Source organism: Eurosta solidaginis, chromosome 3 (genome assembly GCF_040869045.1).
Source record: "Eurosta solidaginis isolate ZX-2024a chromosome 3, ASM4086904v1, whole genome shotgun sequence".
NCBI lineage: Eukaryota > Metazoa > Arthropoda > Insecta > Diptera > Tephritidae > Eurosta > Eurosta solidaginis.
The window spans coordinates 245,382,497-245,405,007 of NC_090321.1; the positions used below are offsets into that span (position 1 = coordinate 245,382,497).

The 22,511-nt window shown below is 36.4% G+C and overlaps 1 protein-coding gene across 23 annotated transcripts in view; it reads right to left on the minus strand.

Moving 5' to 3' along the window:
- The window catches only part of Trpm (transient receptor potential cation channel, subfamily M), a 793,755-nt gene that overhangs the window by 589,695 nt on the left and 181,549 nt on the right, over positions 1-22,511 (minus strand). For 13 of the 23 annotated variants that reach the window (XM_067775779.1, XM_067775781.1, XM_067775778.1 and 10 more), the window contains one exon: positions 15,940-16,208. The exons of 9 other annotated variants lie outside the window; for them this stretch is intronic. The gene's annotated coding sequence lies outside the window, so the exon portion shown is untranslated. Of the gene's footprint in view, positions 1-7,082; positions 7,477-15,939; positions 16,209-22,511 lie in introns of those variants that run through there. One more of the 23 variants, XM_067775793.1, reaches the window with a different exon arrangement.

Consider the following 22,511-nt stretch of genomic DNA (forward strand, 5'->3'; position numbering starts at 1 on the left):
TCACTCGGCCTTTTACGCCTTGAAACAAGGAAGTATCAACGGTTTATAAAGCTGTTTAAATTGACATTTCCATAGAAATTTCCTGAATACGCGGTTAGTTAGTTAAATAAACAGCTTTTGTTCTGCCAGAATAACAAACTCAAGGTCTTTATGTATATTCCAGCGAAACGAAATTAGCGCGACATTGACATAACATTTTGCTATAATTTTTTAAAAGAAAATTTCCTTTTAATTGTTTTTTATACTCAGTTGAGCAGAGCTCACAGAGTATATTAACTTTGATTGCATAACGGTTGGTTGTACAGGTATAAAGGAATCGAGATAGATATAGACTTCCATATATCAAAATCATCAGTATCAAAAAAAAAATCGATTTAGCCATGTCCGTCCGTCCGTCCGTCCGTCTGTCCGTTAACACGATAACTTGAGTAAATTTTGAGGTATCTTGATGAAATTTGGTACGTAGGTTCGTGGGCACTCATCTCAGATCGCTATTTAAAATGAACGAGTTTGGACAATAACCACGCCCACTTTTTCGATATCGAAAATTTCGAAAAATCGAAAAAGTGCGATAATTCATTACCAAATACGCATTAAGCGATGAAACTTGGTAGGTGAGTTGAGCTTATGACGCAGAATAGAAAACTATTAAAATTTTGGACAATGGGCGTGACATCGCCCACTTTTAAATAAAGGTAATTTAGAAGTTATGCAAGCTGTAATTTGGCAGTCGTTGAAGATATCATGATGAAATTTGGCAGGAACGTTACTCTTATTACTTTATGTCTGCTCAATAAAAATTAGCAAAATCGGAGAACGATCGCGCCTACTTTTTAAAAAATTTTTTTTTTAAATTCAAATTTTAAAAGAAAAGTTAATATCTTTACAGCATATAAGTAAATTATGCCAACATTCAACTCCAGTAATGATATGGTGCAACAAAATACAAAAATAAAAGAAAATTTCAAAATGGGCGTGGCTCCGCCCTTTTTCATTTAATTTGTCTAGGATGCTTGTAATGCCATAAGTCGAACAAAAATTAACCAATCCTTGTGAAATTTGGTAGAGGCTTAGCTTCTAGGACGGTAACTGTTTTCTGTGAAAAAGGGCGAAATCGGTTAAATCCACGCCCAGTTTTTATACACAGTCGACCGTCTGTCCTTCCGCTCGGCCGTTAACACGATAACTTGAGCAAAAATCGATATATCTTTACTAAACTCAGTTCACGTACTTATCTGAACTCACTTTGTATTGGTATAAAAAATGACCGAAATCCGACTATGACCACGCCCACTTTTTCGATATCGAAAATTAATAAAAATGAAAAAAATGCCATAATAATATACCAAATATGAAAAAAGGGATGAAACATGGTAATTGGATTGGTCTATTGACGCAAAATATAACTTTAGAAAAATTTGGTAACTTTGTCGATATCGAAAATTTGGAAAAATGGAAAAACTTCGATACCTCATTACCAAAGTTAGGTAAGGTGATAAAACCTGATAGTACGGGTTGATTTTATGAATTTTGTTATGTAGATATCTCTTTGCCTAGATTAGTATTTACGAAACTTTTTTTTGAGAAGCAGACCAGGAACCGATTTATTCGAACGAATTATTTTCATGGTGCGATTTGCCTGACATTTGGTATATAGGAAACTTTTTTCCGGGAAATGAACTAGGGACCGACCGGGACTGGCAACAAAAGCTGAATCTAACTAGCTCCTTCATTCCAATTAAAAAGAGATGATGAATGGAAGAAGAAAAATAGGAATATTCAAATTACTAGGAAACATGTGTGGCATATGAAAAGAACTCGGCTAAGGGAAATTCAACAAAGTAGTTTTGCTAACTTTTCAATGTCTCAGTCACGGCGAAGCAAGTGTGTGTTTTCTATTACATATGAGGGATCATAAAATGACAAGCAACTTCCTGTTTGGTCAATTCATATTAAACATGCCTAAGTCCTTCAGAGGGCGATTCCGGAGAATGCGAAACATTACATCGAAACTCGTTATGTGTCTTGTTATATAATAGATGGAAAAAGGTACCAGTTTAAATATTTCGATTTTTCACCTGGATTAGAACTATCTTAAAATGGTAATAGAAATTTCTATTGAAGATATTTATAGAGGGATTTGGAACTATCGAAAAAGCGGGAAAATCGTATCAGAAGCAAGATGTGGAATTTCGGTCTGATTCGGAACCAACGATATAGTACCAACAAGGGAAATAGATGTAAACTGTGAATTTGTACACTAATTCCGAACTATGGAAAAAGTGGCAATAAAAGAACTAGTTTAAAAGTGATAGAAAATTTTATTCGTTTTTGTTATAAGGAAAAATAAATGAGAAGGATTATTGATGCATATTGGGTCAACTTTCCGCTTTCCCCTGTCGTTTTGGATATTGAATCAAATCAGTTTCGGCATGGCGTCTTAGTGAAATCGAGAGAAATAAGTGGACTGATGAGTTAGCACGTATGGGATCATTCCCGAACCATGGCTAAATTCCAAAAGGTTTCGAAAAGCTGTTTTTTTTATATTTGACGCACCACACCAACAGTTATTTTTTGGAAGTTGAGGAGAAATGTGAAGAATTTAACCCCGCTGTTCAAAAAGTCACAAATATTCGGCAAAACTATTTGCATAGAGTTAAACAATATTTCAAGCAAGATTCATAAAACTCAGACAAGTAGCACGGAGGAATCAGTTTCGTGGCAAAAGAGGGAGTATATCACAATTTACAACTCGTATACATAAAAAAAAAGCTTTCGACAATATTAGGAGTTGTGGCCGAAGTAACCCTAAACAACAACCCAACTAAGATGGTCACCAATTCTTTCTGAGGAAAGTTCTATTCTGGAATTTTAAACATTGTATTGGATGGTTTCAAATTTTATGTCAAGTTATTGTGGAGGGATGGGATCATATACGACACCAAGTTACTGTGGCGGTAACAGGCGGGTGGGCATTAGGGATGGTAGGGAACTCCTGTGGATGCAGTCGTAGGACTTTGAGATGGATATACATGTACTAAAACAATTGGACTCACTATAGGATATGGAGGGGTTTCCTGGCCATCCCGCATAAATCTGATGACCGTGCACTATCATCCTACAAAACTTCTATGGTTGGATGGTTGCTTTGCATGGTCAGAAACTAAGAATTCTTGAAAACACTAAAACTTATTGTAGCGGGAATCTTTCGCTCCAGAAAAAAAAGGTGGATTCCACTAGGATAGGTTCCTGGAATGACTCGAACAAAGGTGTTCCCAATATGTAAATGCATAGAAATATATTTGCAGAGATCAAAAAGTCAGATCGAAAACCCGACTACATTTTTTGTAATGGATAAAATTCTAACTAATGTGTGCAGTTAGCAGTAGCAGATTCACATAAACGCATTCTGCAAAATAAAAGCGCAATTGAAATATTCAAAATCGTGAAAAAATTCCTTTTTAATTGTTAGGTTAGGTTAAAGTCGGTAGTACAACAACAAAATTTGACGGCTCTCATAATCCGGCCATAAATTTTAAAGTAGTAGAGAGGGAAGCACTGTTGGTACTATTTTGCTACTTTTTTATAACCTTAGTAACGTAATGCGCTGAAAAAGGCTAAACTCGAAATATCTTCACATTGGAAACGGGGACATGAAAGAAAAGAGACGGGAAACATAGGAGTTGTAAAAAAAGGTAGAGGAAATTTGAGGGAAGTCGGAGAAGTGAAGATACCAAGGAGAAGATGGAGAGCCAGAGTAAAATAAAAAGTAAGGGTGTGAGGTGAGGCAAAGTAGAAAAAATGCTAGCAGGAAGATTAAGCGTAAGTATCAGATTAAGAATAATAGTGAGATTTAGACTTGGATAAGAGCGGTAAGAGTAAGAAATAAAACGTTCCCGAATTACGGAAGTATGAAAGGGATAGGGAAATTGAATGAGCCGATTAAGGTAAAGGAGAAAATGCAGATGGAAGAGGAAATAATAGAGGAATGGGGTAGGACAGTGAGGCAGGTGGATAGATAGAGAAAGGCAGAACAATGACTGTCAGGTTTGATCATACGGCGGGAAGGATTTCATGTTTGTCTAAACGTTGCCAGGCTTATCCAGACCTGTTTATCCCTGATTTGTTGAAGCATCGTTGCTGTGAAACCTCTGCAGCTCTATATTTTTACACCAGAGGTGGCTGCTCAATGAACCTACATATATAGATAAATGTTGGGTCTTGGGACCGTATACCGTCAATACGGAGTTTTTGTATAATAAGTCTCCCAGGTGCTCATCCGCAACTTCATGATATTGTTCCAGATTGCTTATCATCTCATTGACGTCAGCAGTATGTCTCGTTCATATTCCTTGGTTGTGGAAAATATGACACTGGGAAGCTTCAGGCATTCAGTTCTGTTGACTAAAACTTTTCCGTTTCCTCTCAGACAAAACAAGTAAACCCTCCCACAAAAGGAAAAACGGACCGCAGGCGTTGTTTTTCTGTATGTTACTTCACATTTCTGAAAGCTATTAATGTTGTATTTTTTGCGATACTGAAAAAATCAATGCTTCAGATAAGTTAAAAATGCAACACCTAAATTTATGATGGCGAGTATTGTCACATGCAACACCATTTTGTAATATTGACCTCACCTGTCTTGTTTATTCCATCGTTATTTTCACCAACACAAATAATTTTTCGACGAATGCTGTCAAAAAAAAACTATCCAAATTTAATAAGTGTACGCACTTTACAAACGTTTTCTGAAAAGTAAAATTTTCAGTTCTATTTAAAAATTTTATTTGATATTCTGAACAGAGAAAATAACACTTTTAATTTTTAATGCCGCCAGGTGGAGATAAATCGAGATAAACGAAAATCCCTGAAAGTCCCTGAAAAAACGCAGGGAATCTTGCGATCGATTTTAAGTAACTTCCCGGTGAGCTAGAGACCTGAAACTTGGGCCTTGAGTCAGAACCCGGTGACAATGCTATATTTGATCAAAAAAATTTCGCTAGGTGGCGCATGGATCGAGATATTAAGAAAATTAGTTTTGATTTGGGAATTTTTCAATCCATTTTTAACTAACTTCCCGCTGACCCACAGACTTGAAACTTGGCACACAGTTCGAGGCTTGGTGACAATACAATTTACAGAAAACAAAATTCCGCTTGGTGGCGGGCTAAGTGAGATAACTACAAATCCTTGAAAAACGAGGGGAATCTTGCAATCGATTTTTTAGCAACTTCCCGGTGAGCTGGAGATATGAAACTTGAGCCGTGAGTCAGAACCCGGTGACAATGCAATATTTGATCAAAAAAAATTCGCTAGGTGGCGCATGGATCGAGATATTAAGAAATTAGTTTTGATTTGGGAATCTTTCAATCCATTTTTAAGTAACTTCCCGGTGACCTAGAGACTTGAAACTTGGCGCACCGTTCGAGGCTTGGTGACAATACAATTTATAGAAACCAAGGTTCCGCTAGGTGGCGTGCTAATTGAGATAACTACAAATTCCTGAAAAACGAGGGGAATCTTGCGATCGATTTTTGAGTAACTTGCCGGTGAACTAGAGACTTGGAACTTGGGCCGTGGGTCAGAACCCGGTGACAATGCAACATTTGATCAAAAAAAATTCGCTTACGCCACGCGGATCGAGATGCCAAGAAAACAAATTTTAATTTGGGAATCTTTCAGTTCATATTTAACTAACTTCCCGGTCACCTAGAGACTTGAAATTTGGCACTTAGTTAGAGGCCTGATGACAATACAATTTATAGAAAACAAAGTTCCGCTAGGTGACGCGCTAGTCAAGATAACTGCAAATCCTTTAAAAACGGATCCATTTTTAAGTAACTTCCCGGTGAGCTAGAGACTTGAAGCTTGGGCCGTGAGTCAGAACCCGGTGGCAATGTAATATTTGATCAAAACAAATTTCGCTAGGTGGCGCATGGATCGAGATATTAAGAGAATTAGTTTTGATTTGGGAATCTTTCAATCCATTTTTAACTTACTTCCCGGTTACCTAGAGACTTGAAGCTTGGCACTTAGTTAGAGGCCTAGTGACAATACAACTTATAGAAAACAAATTTCCGCTAGGTGGCGCACTAGACAAGATAAGTGCAAATCCTTGAAAAACGAGGGGAATCTTGCAATCGATTTTTAAGTAACTTCCCGGTGAGCTAGAGACATGAAACTTGGGCAGTGAGTCAGAACCCAAAATTCCAAATGCCTTTCTGTAGGCAGCGCGTGCTTAAATTTTAAATAATCAATTAGTTAATCCCAAGTACATGGTTTGCCTTAAATTGAAAGATTGCGCTCCGCCTTTATAGTTTTAAGTTCCAAAATTCTTTTACAAGAGCTATTGTTAAAGTTTTTTAGTCAGAATTCAACAAGATTATATTTGTATTAAAGGAAAAATTGCCTTCTATTTTTTGGTCCATTTATATAAAGGTAGTCCTTACAATTTTTTATCATCTTTTTATTTAAATCTGGGCACGTATCGTGTTATACAATCACTGATCGAAATAAATTTTTTGAATCGCAATTAGTCTGAAAAGGTGATTCGGATTTTGAAATATGTGATTTAGTCGCTACCAGTTTAGATTCATACCTTGTTATCATTTTCCAAATATTTTGACACATTCATATTTATCTTTTGAGTGAAAGTGCTTATCTATACGTGGTCGTATAACACGATACAGACCCTGAATTTATTAAAAATGGTCATAATAGGCTGCGAAAAAATCGACTGGTTCAATATTCAAAAAAGAATGGGATATGGTATGACCTTGTATTTCTACCAGTCATAAGCAAGCAACCACCTACCAATCACATGTCATCACCAAACCCAAACGTTCATTAAGGAAACCATCAACTATTCATCGATCCTACCGGTAATACCTCACAAGTTTGTGCAATCATGGCTGCCAAATGCCAAGCATTAACAAAACGATTTATTAAATAGCATCAAAATAAAAGTTGAGCAGCTATATTTAGCACAAGCCAAACACAATATACTTAAGCAAGCAACATTAATAATTCAAGACTTGATTTCATTAAGCTGTCTATTAATAGTAAACGACAAATTAGCTTACCAAATCGTCTGCCAACGCCTACCGCCGACACCCTACATTTGTGCAATGAGGCTCAACTTTGGCATAACTAACATTTGCTTCGATTACATAACAACAGTACATTCGTGCTGTTTAAGTTGTTTTTGTTCTGTTATTGTTTTTTTTTTTTTTTTTTGTTATTATCTTTACTGTTTGTTGTTTCATGTAACGCAGTACAAAAGCTGTAAGTCAATAAAATTTAGCACAAAACAAAAAAGAGCAAACTATACGATTGTTGTTTCTTCGTGGTTTTCACTTTCATCCGCACGTGTACCATTACGAGTGGGTGAGCGTGTGTGAACATATGATTTAACGACCTAGCAAAAACTGTCATAGGCGGTTGTAAGCACTGAGGCGTACTGGTTTCACTCCTGACAAATAAACCTTAGAATAACGATGATAAAGATCATACGCCTTTTCATCGCTATAAATAAGCCTTAACCCTAAAGTAAATAAAAACAAGTAAGGAAGGCTAAGTTCGGGTGTAACCGAACATTACATACTCAGCTGGGATCTTTGGAGACAAAATAAGGGAAAATCACCATTTAGCAAAATTAACCTAGGGTAAGCCTGGAATGTGTTTGTATGACATGGGTATCAAATGAAAGGTATTAAAGAGTATTTTAAAAGGGAGTGGGCCATAGTTCTATAGGTGGACGCCATTTCGGGATATCGCCATAAAGGTGAACCAGTATGTGTATCAAATGAAAGGTGTTAATGAGTATTTTAAAAGGGAGTGGGCCTTAGTTCTATAGGTGGACGCCATTTCGGGATATCGCTATAAAGGTGGACCAGGGGTGACTCTAGATTGCGTTTGTACGATATGGGTATCAACTGAAAGGTGTTAATGAGTATTTTAAAAGGGAGTGGGCCATAGTTCTATAGGTGGACGCCATTTCGGGATATCGCCATAAAGGTGGACCAGGGGTGGCTCTAGAATCCGTTTGTACGACATGAGTATCAAATGAAAGGTGTTAATGAGTATTTTAAAAGGGAGTGGGCCTTAGTTCTATAGGTGGACGCCATTTCGGGATATCGCCATAAAGGTGGACCAGGGGTGGCTCTAGAATCCGTTTGTACGACATGAGTATCAAATGAAAGGTGTTAATGAGTATTTTAAAAGGAGTGGGCCATAGTTCTATAGGTGGACGCCATTTCGGGATATCGCCATAAGGGTGGACCAGGGGTGACTCTAGAATGCGTTTGTACGACATGAGTATCAAATGAAAAGTGTTAATGTGTATTTTAAAAGGGAGTGGGCCTTAGTTCTATAGGTGGACGCCATTTGGGGATATCGCCATAAAGGTGGACCAGGGGTGACTCTAGAATGCGTTTGTACGACATGAGTATCAAATGAAAGGTGTTAATAAGTATTTTAAAAGGGAGTGGGCCTTAGTTCTATAGGTGGACGCCATTTCGGGATATCGCCATAAAGGTGGACAAGGGTTGACTCTAGAATGTGTTTGTACGAAATGAGTATCAAATGAAAGGTGTTAATGAGTATTTTAAAAGGGAGTGGGCCTTAGTTCTATAGGTGGACGCCATTTCGGGATATCGCCATAAAGGTGGACCAGGGGTGACTCTAGAATGCGTTTGTACGATATGGGTATCTAACTAAAGGTATTAATGAGGGTTTTAAAAGGGAGTGGCCCTTAGCTGTATATGTGAAGGCGTTTTCGAGATATCGACCAAAATATGGACCAGGGTGACCCAGAACATCATCTGTCGGGTTCCGCTAATTTATTTATATATGCAATACCACGAACTGTATTCTTGCCAAAATTCCTAGAGCTTTTGATTTCGCACTGCAGAACTTTTTCATTTTCTTCTACTAAATATGGTAGGTGTCACACCCATTTTACAAAGTTTTTTCTAAAGTTAAATTTTGCGTCAATAAACCAATCTAATTACCATGTTTCATCCCTTTTTCAATATTTGGTATAGAATTAAGGCATTTTTTTCATTTTTCGTAATTTTCGATATCGAAAAAGTGGGCGTGGTCATAGTCGCATTTCGGCCATTTTTTATACCAAGATAAAGTGAGTTCAGATAAGTACGTGAACTAAGTTTAGTAAAGATATATCGATTTTTGCTCAAGTTATCGTGTTAACGGCCGAGCGGAAGGACAGACAGTCGACTGTGTATAAAAACTGAGCGTTGCTTCAACCGAATTCGCCCATTTTCACAGAAAACAGTTATCGTCATAGAATCTATGGCCCTACCAAATTTCACGAGGATTGTGAAACTTTTGTTCGAATTATGGCATTAAAAGTATTCTAGACAAATTAAATGAAAAAGGGCGGAGCCACGCCCATTTTGAAATTTTCTTTTATTTTTGTATTTTGTTGCACCATATCATTATTGGAGTTGAATGTTGACATAATTTACTTATATACTGTAAAGATATTAAATTTTTTGTTAAAATTTGACTTTTAAACATTTTTAAGCTATTGCATAGATTTTATCGCGGGCTTGGCGACTAAATCAAAAAAAAAACCGTAACGGATATTTGTCAAAAAAGATCCGAAAAGGCTCGAAAAGGTTCGAAAAGGTTCGCAAAGGTTCGGTGTTAGCAACAGGCCAAATACATAAAATTGGATCTCTATCATAAACAGCGGTGGGCACCACTACATTTACACGGTTACCAAATTGAGAATGTGTTAGTAAACACGAACGCGTAGCGAGCACGAAAGCAAAATCAATTATTTATTTAGTTTGATTTCAATGCTTGAACGGTGAACACGTGTCACACGCACTCTTTGGTACTCTGTGTTAAGCGCGCGTGCGATACTTCCTCAACGTACGACCATCGAAATCAAACTAAAAAAGCTGTCGTTGATTTTCACGAAGTAGCCATTGTGCTATCGCTTATCGTATACATATATGGTCGCTTACAAGCCAACCTAATAAAACCGCACTGCGTTTTTTTAGCGCACGCAAACAACCGGCGTTTTTTGCCCTAACCCAAATAAGCATGCGTTGCGACAATGTAAAGCATGTGTGCAAACGTCAAATCTAAATGTCACGCAGAACAAAAATTGGAAATCGAGTTAGGTTTTCACGCAGCAAATTCAATTTGAGTTGCTCTCATACAAGTTGTATGTGCATGAGACATTTTTGACAGAAAATGACTTGCGTGCGTTTATATTAGGTTGGCTTGTTAGCAGGTGCTAAGCTCACACCCACCCCGGATCATAAAGTTAAAGTTAAAGTTAAAGTGAATGTTAAAGTTGAAAGTTAAAGTTAAAAATAAAGTTAAAGTTAAAGTTAAAGTGAAAGTTAAAGTTAAAGATAAGGTCAAAGTTAAAGTTAAAGATAAAGTTAAAATTGAAGTTGAAGTTAAAGTTAAAGTTAAAGTTAAAGCTAAAGTTAAAGTTAAAGTTAAAGTCAAAGTTTGAGTTAAAGTTAAAAATAAAGTTAAAGTTAAAGTGAATGTTAAAGTTAAAGTGAAAGTTAAAGTTAAAGTTAAAAATAAAGTTAAAGTTAAAGTGAAAGTTAAATATTAACTTCTCATTTATTCAATAAAAGTAAACATTTGTTTTCTTATCTGTCACCACGCTTAAAAAGGTTAACTTAAATTAATATCAAAGACAAAACTTGAATTAATATGCAATAGCTTTACCGCGGCAGTCCCCGAGTGCCACAAGTCCTTTTTTTTTTTAAGTGGGCGTGTTCGTCCTCCGATTTTGCTAATTTTTATTTAGCTCACATATAGTAATAAGAGTAACGTTCCTGCTGAATTTCATATCTTCAACGACTGCCAAATTACAGCTTGCAAAACTTTTGAATTACCTTCTTTTAAAAGTGGCCGGTGCCACGCCCATTGTCCAATATTTTACTAATTTTCTATTTTGCGTCATAAGGCGAACCCACCTACCAAATTTCATCGCCTTATCCGTCTTTGGTAATGAATTATCGCACTTTTTCGGTTTTTCGAAATTTTCGATATCGAAAAAGTGGGCGTGGTTGTAGTCCGATTTCGTTCTTTTTAAATAGCGATCTGAGATGAGTGCCCAGGTACCTACTACCAAATTTCATCAGGATACTTCAAAATATACTCAAGTTATCGTGTTAACGGACAGACGGACGGGCGGACGGACGAACATGGCTCAATCAAATTTTTTTTCGATACTGATGATTTTGATATATGGAAGTCTATATCTGTCTCGACTCCTTTATACCTGTACAACCAACCGTTATCCAATCAAAGTTAATATACTCTGTGAGCTCTGCTCAACTGAGTATAACAACTAAGGACGGGACAGACTGTGGCTGTGCCGAAGACCTTATACCTTTCAGGAATGGAGCTGAACCATAATGTGTTGAAATTTCAAAAATTCATAAAATCTGAACAATCAGTTATATGGGATATATATTATACATATATACGAACGATCTTAACGTTTTTTTCAGACAATAACGTATGACAAATGTGTAAGCATCTTATGAAATTTCTAACAGTTAAAATGAGGAAGAAATTACGTTAAACCTCTTATCTAAGTAATCGGGTGTATAGTATATATATTATATGACCGATCTTGACATTTAACTCTTGACACAACATTCATTCTCTAAAATTTCAATGTTCTAGATGTTAAAATCAGGAATAAATGACTAAAACCCTCTTTTTAGAAATAACGGTTGTATTAGTGGTCCGATGTAGTCGGTTTCGACAAATAGTCAATGGGACACCCGAATATACCAGCTCACCAAGTTTCATCAAGATATCTCAAAAGTTGTGGGACTAGTTTGCGTTCAAACAGACAGACAGACGAACATAGCCAAATAAACTAAGCTCGACATCCTGACCATTTCGTATACTTATAGGTGGGTCTATCTTTTCTCCTTTAAAGACTTACATTTTTGATATACGTGGCAAACTTAATATACCATTTAACTCCAGACCGTTCCAACAACTAATTTCTCTGGAATGCGGTACTTTCACCCGATATTTAGTGTTGCTGATCGGAATCACTTGCATTCCGACAGCTTCAATATAACAATAAAATTATTTGATGTGTAACGAAAATAAGGCCAAACAAAAGTTGGAACAGGGGGGAATGGAAACACGTCTTTTTCAACCTCCCATTATATGGTGAGCTGTGCTGATCGGAATCTTCATGCATTCCGGCAGCGGGTTCCTCCCATTAATTCAGAAAACAAAAATTTAGAAACACATTTTTTCAGAAAACATTAGTCAGAAGTCTTTTTTCAGAAAGCAAAAATTCAGAAGTCAAAACTCAGAAACAAAAATTCAGAAATCAAAATTGCAGAAGTCAATTTTCAGAAGTCAAAATTCAGAAGTCAATATTCAGAAGTCAAACTTCCGAAGTCAAAATTTTGCGCAAAATTTAATGTTTTTTTGCTGTCTGATTACTTTCTGAATTTTGACTTCTGAAATTTGACTTCTGAATTTTTTTCCAGCCATCTGGTTATTTTCCAAATTTTAAGTTATAAATGTCTTTCTGCCTTCTGATTACTTAAATGTTTGGTTTTTCAGTTTTGATATATTTTAAGTATAAACTACTAATCCATTTTTAATGTATGACCACTGACTTTATTTTTTATCATCACTTTTTCGGGTTATTGTAAATTTTCTTAGATGGATTTGAATATACATTCGATAGGTCGTATAATGAAACAGATTATTTTTTCTGTAGAAAGTAAGAACTTAATTCTAATTCACAAAATTGGAAGTTTTTTCACTTTCGTGAATATGTTTTAGTAAAAAAAGTGAATCGAATTGTGGTGCCAAATTAATTCGATATAACAACGTGAAACCAGGTGAAGATGATGACAACATGAAGATAACAGGCATACATTTACATGCACCAGATGCTAGGAAAGTGGAATGTTATCGATTGGCAAAAGACTTAAAAGGAAAGGCTACTGACGAGTGTCGTACCTCGAGAGATATTGTAGGACAGATTATATCAAATGCAAATATAGCTGTTAGACCGATTCTCCCTTCAGTCGATCAAATGGTGCGCACCGTCAGGCGAACACGTGCTCTAAATTTCGTTCCGAAAAATCCTAATAATCTCAAAGAACTCGTTCTTGAAAATGAGTTTATCAAAACAATAGATGGAAAAAAATTTTTGCTATATGATAGTGGGCCAAATTATCAAAGGCTAATCATTTTTTCCACAGAAGGAAATTTTAAATTTTTAGCAAGTTGCTCCTCGATTCATATGGACGGCACATTTTCTGTTGTTCCTCCACTTTTTTCCCAACTATATACATTGCATGGCAAGTGTTTCCTTTATATGTATATATTTGAATACAGTTAACGATTCTATTGAAATTCTATTATTTGCAGGAGGTTTAAATGGTTTAATAGTTCCCTTGGTATATGTACTAGTACGTAACAAAAAACAAGAAACATATAACATCATAATGAAGACTTTATTAGAACAAAGAAACTCATTTTAACCTAAATATGTGATCATATGTATTTAATTAGCGAGCTTTGCTCATATTGCTTTATACAATGGTTTTTGTAATTGATATTAGAGAAAATTAGTGAAATTCAGAAACATGTCCTAGTAACCATCGCCGTTTGTAAACTTACAATTTTTCTCTAATATCAATTACTAATATGTGATGTTGGATTTCGAGAAGGCGGCAATTAATTCAGTAAAAAACTCGTTTCCCGAAGCATTAATTCATAGATGTTTCTCCACTTTTCCAAAAACATTTGGAGACATATCCAATCATTAGGGCTGCAAAAGAGGTATAAAAATTCTTCAATTTTCGCGATGAATTTGAAATATTTATTAGCACTTGCATTTGTTCCAGAAGAAATGGTGATCGATGCATTCGGATTGACATCTGAACTGGAATTTTATGTGGATAACGAAGAAAAGGAATACAATTCCGAAATACAAAACTTATTTAATTATTTCGAGGTAACTTATATTGGAATGCCACTTCCTGGAACACAGCAACGTCGGAAGAAGTCGTTTGGGTGAAGCCCAACCAAATAATTCTATCGAAAGGTGGTACAACACCATTCGAAATGCATTTGGGGCACACCCTAACATATTTAATTTCATAAATAAAATAAAAAACGAACAGGCAATAACAGAAACAAAGCTACAGCAATTTTCAGTTGGAGGTGAGCCATATCGAAAACGCAAGAAAAAATACAAAGACTTCGATCAGCGTTTGTTTAGTATTGTAAATTCCTTTGAAAAAGATGAACGCGAAAATGATTTAATTAATTACATGCTTGTCATTGCACACAATTTAAAATTTTAGATTGTACTACTTTTTCTTTATACATAATACCTTCCAAATAAATCAACTTTTCTGAATTTTGAGAAAAATTTAATGTTTTTTCTGTATTCTGATTACTTTCTGAATTTTGACTTCTGAAATTTGGCTTCTGAAATTTGACTTCTGAAATTTGACTTCTTAATTTTGACTTCTGAAACTTCACTTCTGAATAATTATTTCTGAAATTTGACTTCTGAGTTTTGACTTCAGAATTTTTTCTTTCTAAAAAAAGGGTTCTGACTAAAGTTTTCAGAAAAAGTGTGTTTCGGAATTTCTGTTTTCTGAATTTATGGGGGGCACCCCGGCAGCGCCATTACTAAACAAAGTTGAGGGATGATTGGATACACGTTATTTCCAACATCCAAATACATGTATAACTGCGTTGATCGGAGACTAATACATTCCGGCAGCTTAAATAACAATATAAAAGAAAAATATATGTTCCAAATTTTGTTGCCTTATGCTGGGAGCACTGAAGGATTGGAAACGCGTCATTTCCAACTTCCCTTAAAAGAGTGACTCCCAGAATGGTCTGTTTGTCATCCAAGTAAATATGCTGTTCGGAATCACATGACAATTGAACTGAGTGATTGAACTGATGAATTGTATTTCGTAGTTTAAGTTTTATGCCTAAACAGTCGTAATAATAAATAAAAATAAAATAAATAAATGTAAGGCGCGATAACCTCCGAAGAGATTTTAGGCCGAGCTTCTCTTCCAATTTGCGTCGTGTTCCTCTTGATTTTCCCTACAGATTGGCCGGACGGGACCTATATGTTTTATGCCGACTCTGAACGGCATCTGCAAGGCAGATGAGTTTTCACTGAGAGCTTTTCATGACAGAAATACACGCGGAGCGCTTGCCAGACACTGCCGAGGGGCGACCCAGCTTAGAAAAATTTTCTTCTAATTGAAAACCCTTATCTATTTGATGTTGCTTTGCCCGGGGTGTGAACCCAGGGCATACGGTGTGGTAGGCGGAGCACGCTACCATCACACCAAGAATCAAATTTTCATGAAAGGTATAAAAAAACGTCGCCTTAACTTAAACGGGATATATGATAAATAAAACCTTACTATAGTCGATTAATTTTCGTACTTTTTTTAAGGAAACTGGATTTTTTTTTTTATTTGAAAAATTAGTACGTCGATAAAACTAGGTTCAATAAGTAAACCTACATAATATCGTTTCAACAAATCCATCAATGATGTAAATTCTATATTTCTCGCTGTACGAGGAGATCTATTTCCAGTTATTGTATCTTTCCTATACACTGGCCGACTCCAAAAAACATCTGGGAGAGGATATCTGGAAAAATATATACTTTAATAAAGTTTTTAAATAGGTTATTATGAAGATGAATAAAGGAATTTAAAGTCAGATGTTGTTTTATTAAAAGTTCTATGCAAGCCTAATTTTGTTATGTGCAATAAGACATATATTTAGGTTATAATTAGCCGGAGCCGTGCGTATCTTGCGCACCAAATATAAAAGTCTCATATCAAATATCAACAGAAATCAGCTGTTCTATCAGTTAATCATCTATCAATGAAAACTTACATGTGCTTGAGCTGCCATCTTGCGAATGTTAGCAACTGCCGGTAATGCAGTGTTAGTTCTAATCGAATATTCACAATAGTGCCATAGTACAAATAAATTTCTTTGTGTGCGCAAAATCGTTTATTTTTAACAAATTATTTTAATAAAATGTAGCTAAACAAAAGCGCTACGACCAATAATGCCCAAAGCTTGGTAATAACACGAATCTCCATCTTTACAACCAAAACTGCATTTATAGATTTGGATTCCAAATAAGAGCGGAAAGGGACCTGCACATAAAAACAGCAATTAGAAATAACATATAAGATGTGGCATAGTATTCCTGTTATACCTTACTCATAAACCATATAATATATATTTATTTATTGTACTCAATTACGTTTTATCTTAACGCAATTATCTTATTTTAACGCCTTATATTAAGCTTGAGTTTGTTATTAATCTTATTTATTTATTTATTTATCTCTACATATAATAAAATTGTAACAGGTTGATGACTGTACATTGAAGATATTCAAGAAAAACTGAGAGGAGGGGTCGTTATTGGACCAACGGAACCCAAATCTACAATTTTTAGAATTTTTGTCTGTCTGTCTGTCTGTATGATTGTCCGGGCATCACGTAAAAACTACTGGTTAGAATTGCATGAAACTTCACCATTCTATCACATGACGTCTAACTTAAAACTTAGGATAACTTTCATTTGGATATCTCACCCAGTTCCCGAGTTATTGCCCAAAATGTGGACTCAGGGTGACCAAAAATGTTGTTTTTTTACCATTATGCCCACCACATCCAAAACCTACTCTATTACTCCACTTACCTTCACTATTATATTAATAGACGTCTATCCTAAAATTTAAGACATCTTTCATCAGAATATCTTATCCGGTTCCAGAGTTATTGATCCACATGTGACCCAAAATTAGTTTTGCCAACATGGATGTCAAACGAAAGGTAGAAATGAGTACTACATTGTGATGTGAGATCTATTTCAATATCTCAAATTATTTCGGAGATTTCACACAAAATGTGAAAAGGGGCAATCGTAAAATTCGTTTATAAAATATGCCTATTAAACACACGGTACTGGGACTGGGATTAGGACTAGGACTGGGACTGAGACTGATACTGAGACTCGGAGTGGGACTGGGACTGAGACTCGGAATGGGACTGGAACAAAATACATACCACCCTATGGGACTGGCAATAAGATATGAAGAAGAATGAGAAAAACTTGAGAGAGGAGAAAAGAGAGAAGGAGAAGGAGACTGAGAAAGAGATAGAATGAGAGGAAGATGGAGATAGATGAAGCGAAAAATACGGAGGGAGGTGTGAATACAAAGATTAGGGAAAAGTAGAGAGGCGAGGGCAGAGTTAGACGGAATAAGCTTATTAAAACGTATGCAGATAGACAAAATTTAGGGCAGAACAACGTCTGCCGGGTCTGCTAGTTAGAAATACAATTGTAAATAATTATTTTACTTCAACTAATTGTAATTATAATTTAATTATTTTACTTTGAAAAGGCAAGCGGCTAAGACTATCGACCTTAATCTTATATAAAAGGGCTTAATACAACAATTATTGTCTTATAATAAAGTTTTATGTAAACCTTATTTTGTTTCGTATATATGCCTAATAATAAGGTTGTTATCTTCTACCTAACGGCCTATACCAATTTCCTATGTAAACCACCGATTATATGCTATAAGCCTTATATATAACGGTATCTTTCAGATAAACCTTAGGTCTGATGACAAAAGTACAGAAAAATAAGGAGTATTATAAGGAATACCCCACAAAACAAATATTGTTTATAGAATTAAAGCCTGATACTATAAGTCTTATGGCCAGCTGAAATAAGCCTTATAAAAGGTTTAAGTTTTTTGCTGGGAATAATCATATGATATGCGCTTTCAATCACGCAAATCCTCAATGTGAGAAAGTGTGGTTGTTTTGCTATTGTGTGTGCGCTTTTGATTGGTGCTTTCGGCCTACTACTTGAATTACTAAAATATGTATCATACAATCCAACGCAAAACCTTCACGCGCATATATGAAATGTATAGCGGCTTAGGCCCTTGCTAAAGTATTTGTATGACACCGTTAATTTAATATAGCAATGGTATAAGTTGCCTATTTAATATGGCACACGACTAGACTATAATTCAGTGACAGCAATAATAATAACAAATGCATCACTATGAAAAAAGTAATTATACGAGTACTTGTCATGGGAAGAAACAACACTTATCGGTCGATGAATTATTCATTGAATTATTAGTGGCGGCCGCCATGGTGTGATGGTACCGTGCTCCACCTACCACTCCGAAGATACTGGGTTCATGCCTCAGGCAACGCAATATAAAAATTTTTGGAAACAAGTTCTTTCAATTAGAAAAAAAAATGTGTCTAAGAGGAGGTCGCCCCTCAATAGTGATTTGGCAAACACTCCGAGTGTATTTCTGCCATGAAAAGCTCTCAGTGAAAACTCGTCTGCATTGCAAATGCCATTCGGAGTCGGCATAAAACATGTAGGTCCCGTCCCGCCAATTTGTAGAGAAAGTTAATTTCCTAATTGCTGATAGTTATCGCAAAGTATGAGTAACTGGCGTAATGTGCTATGAATTGACAAAAACAGATCAAGACACTCAAGCGCAAATGAAAGCTAATAACAACTTCTATGAAACAAAAAAGTGTTGATTTGTTGCATGGTGTTTGCAGCGATATTACTCAAACTGGCGCAGTTGCTAGTTGCGTTTTGAAGGCGTATAAATTATATAAGATAGACAGCAAATGGCACTTTCCCACTGCGCTGAATTTTTCGATGACAAACACTCTCAGTATTTTTTAGCACCACTCACCCACTTATAAAAATAAAGCTTTATAGAACTTTTTGCTTTGAATTGCTTAAGTTATAGACTCTTACTATTTCACATTTTTACCACGTCACAATTATCATATAAAAGGTTTGATTATGGCTAACATTGAACCAAAAAAGTTAATAATTACAGAAATGACAAAAAATAATAAAATGACTTTGACGTGCTTGATATAACTTGGCTTTCTCATCTGTTCTATTTGTTTTTTGCGAACAAACTTACATTTATTTATAAATCTTATAAATTCAAGACGCTAAATACCGTTGTACGCCCATCACTTTACAAAGAATGCTCTGATTTTAAAACGGGGTTTTGCATTTGAAAGTTTAGCTACGTGAGTTGGGCATTTTTGATATAATTAGAGGGCTATATTATAGGAGCGTGGCAAATTGCCACAAAAAAAAAAAAATTAAGAATCAAACAAATTTTGTTTACAAGGTTATAAATTCAAAACGGATGGATGAAATATTTAGCCTCGTTTTGCATCAAACAAAATACTTGATTCCCTTCTTATATGAACAAAATTGTTTGAAAAAAAGTAACACTTTGTCCAAAAAATGCAGCTCGTGTGTGTGTTCGCTATGACCGGCGCGAGCATACCTGCTTTGAGTGGGACATTCATCACATCACATTATGCGTCACAAGTCAGCAATTTGCAGGATCTTTTCACAGCAGCCCGAAAGGTGTTCCTGTGAAGTCTGGAAGTGGACCAGGGACCGATCTATTCCAACAAATTCTATTCACTGGTCGATTTGCCTAAATTTGGTATATAGGTAACCCTTTTCCTATATTAGTATTTACGATACCTTTTACAGGGACCGATCTATTCGAACAAAATCTATTCACGGTTCGACTTGCCTGGTATATAGGAAGCACTTATTAGAACTTACGACAGTTTTTTCCAGGAAATGGACCAGGGACCGACTAAGACTGGGACGGGGCTGGAACAGAGACTGGGACTTGGACTAGGAGTGGGACTGGGAATAAGATATGGAGAAGAATAAGAAGAGCTATAGAGAAGAGAAAAAATGGAACGAGAAGGACACTGAGAAAGAGATAGAGTTAAACGAAAATAGAGGGTTAGGAATAGATTGAGCGGAAAAGAAGTGATGGAAAAGAGGGAGAGGAGAAAGAGACGAGAAGAAGGAGAAAGGCAGAGGGAGGAGTGAAAAAAGGTTAGGGAATAAGGGAGACAGAGAGATATAACGGGAAGTAGAGTAGGAGGTAAAACTTCTTAATACTTATGCAGATATATCGAAGTTATGGTGGAACGTCTGCCGGATCTGCTAGTTTCAGTATAAAGGAGAAATTCAGAAATCTTCTGTTAAAACAAATATTGAAACATACCGACGCATTAACTATTTAAATCTTCTTGCATTTAAATTTGCTCACATCACATATTCGTCAATCAATGCAAATACTGTAGGCATCACACACGTACTACCTTGCTAATTGATTTATTACAGCTCCTGAAAGATTTACATTTGATGGCTTAGAATTTGATTGCAACACACTTTACAAAGTAACAAAATCTACAACAGCTTTGTATAAGTAATGAATTTAAATTAACTTTCATCAAAGCGAATATGTAAATAAAACTTCTCAGACAATTTGTTCAAACATGCGTATGATGCGAATTACTCATACGCCGCCGGCATTTGCCTCACTCATCAAGCAGCAGGCAACATTTTGAAAATTCAATTGAGACAAAATGTGCTACACAAAGGCAATGAAATATGTATTAAGCTTCATCAAGTTGAATTGTCTTTTAACCGCAACGAAGCCGAAGTGATTGAACAAGAAAATCGTATGCAAATGTGTAACTGGTACATATGTAAGTATATTACACTAGCCGCCCACGGTGGCGCGAGGCTTCGCTGCCCGCCAAGTGTACACTTCCATGTATGTAGAAATTACTTACGAGTATTTACTTTGCTTCTACAATATTATGGTTTTCAGTTAAGAGTTATTCCGATGTGCAAAACCTCATATCTTAACCAAGTATTTATTACTTAGCATCTCATATCTTAATATCGTATAAAATGATGCGTATTTTCTTACGATACGCGTATTAGTACATGGATGATAAAACGGTCTTATGTTGTTGCGTGTTTATTCTAAGAAGACGGTATTGACTTGAGAAAAATGTATCGCATATCCATCTTCACCTCTACACAAAATTAAAGAGTACCTTAAAGATCAAAGCAAACGTGAGAGTTGGAGATGGAGTCTCTCCTTCAGAGTACCCGATTACAGTAGTGCCTTCCAGGCAGAAGTATCAACCATCACGGAAGCCGCAGTTAGGATAGGAACACACAATATAAGCAAAGAAATATTTAATCCCAGAGACAGCAAGGCTGCTATTAAATCTTACTGGTTCAATTCTGAACTAACACTAAACTATCGCCAATCTCTTTTTGAGGAGATGGCCCGATATAAGCATGTGCACCGCACATGGGTCTCGGCGCACAGGGAGATCGAGATAAACTGCATTGCAGACGAACTCGCTAGGCACGGTACGACCGGGCAGATTTTTCCTAACCAAGAACGCTTGGGTATGCCCTTGCCTAATGGAGGCTAATCTTAATAGAACGAACGCACCGTAAAGTCGACAAAAAGTGGCTACAAACACGGGTGTGTCAGACATCGAACGACACAGGCAAAATGGAATCCTAAAAGTTTTTGCCGTGTCTGCACCCTAAGTAGGAATAAAATCAAAACATTTGTACGGTACTAAGTGGGCACTGCCTACCTATCATGAAAACACGGTTAGGAGCGCCTTATCGTCGGAGGAGGAAACTGTGGTTTACCTCATCTGCAGCTGCCCGGGTATAAGTGCCGCAAGGCAGTGCTTTCTCTGAGCTCCCTATCTGGATAGTCAGCGCCAGGTCTTCTAATATGACATAAAGAACGTGGTAGCCTTTATCAAGTCCTCAAAATGGTTCGAAGAGGAATCTTGCGTGGTATCGCAACGGGCCAAACATAAGTGGCCTAGATGTGCTCCCGGACAGCCACTTCAACGTAACCTAAACAGTCATAACACCGGAATTTCAACTAATCTATGCAAACTGTCATCACGACTATGAATCTAAATGTATCGCCTGTTAAATTGCTGCCCCGATAAGATAACTGCTATTTTAGTAGTGTTATGGGCATTACGATCGCCAGCTGTCAGCTTTAAAAGGTAGTTTTTCACAGCATGGCATGCTTCGCATGAAGTTGGCATGCCGCTCGATATTTTCTGGTCAGGGCAATTATTTTTGTTCCACGGGAAAAGTGCGGCAAATTCACCAGTATTTAATTTCTCTCCACGTAAAAAGGCAGTTGATTTACGATTCACACAGTCACACTTCTTGGCGCTACAGCACTGAATTTGCGTTCATTCGAAAGAACTGTTGAGCTAAATGTAAGAACCAGCTACTTTCCAATTAGTTTTAAATAAACAACTCGCTTTCCGAAATGAACTCCTTTAGCAGAAGCGAAATATCTACGTTGCACAAAACTACTCTTGTCTTGTATGCAGTTCTGGGAATCGGTAGAGATTCCAAAAACTCCAGCCGGTGGAGCTTGTTTGTATACGCCAACGTAAAGACCTTGAAAGCCCCACAATACTGGTATGAACACGATAATTTCGCTGGAGTGATGGTACAGAGGTGTCCGGTTAGTTTAAATACATTTTGGAACCAT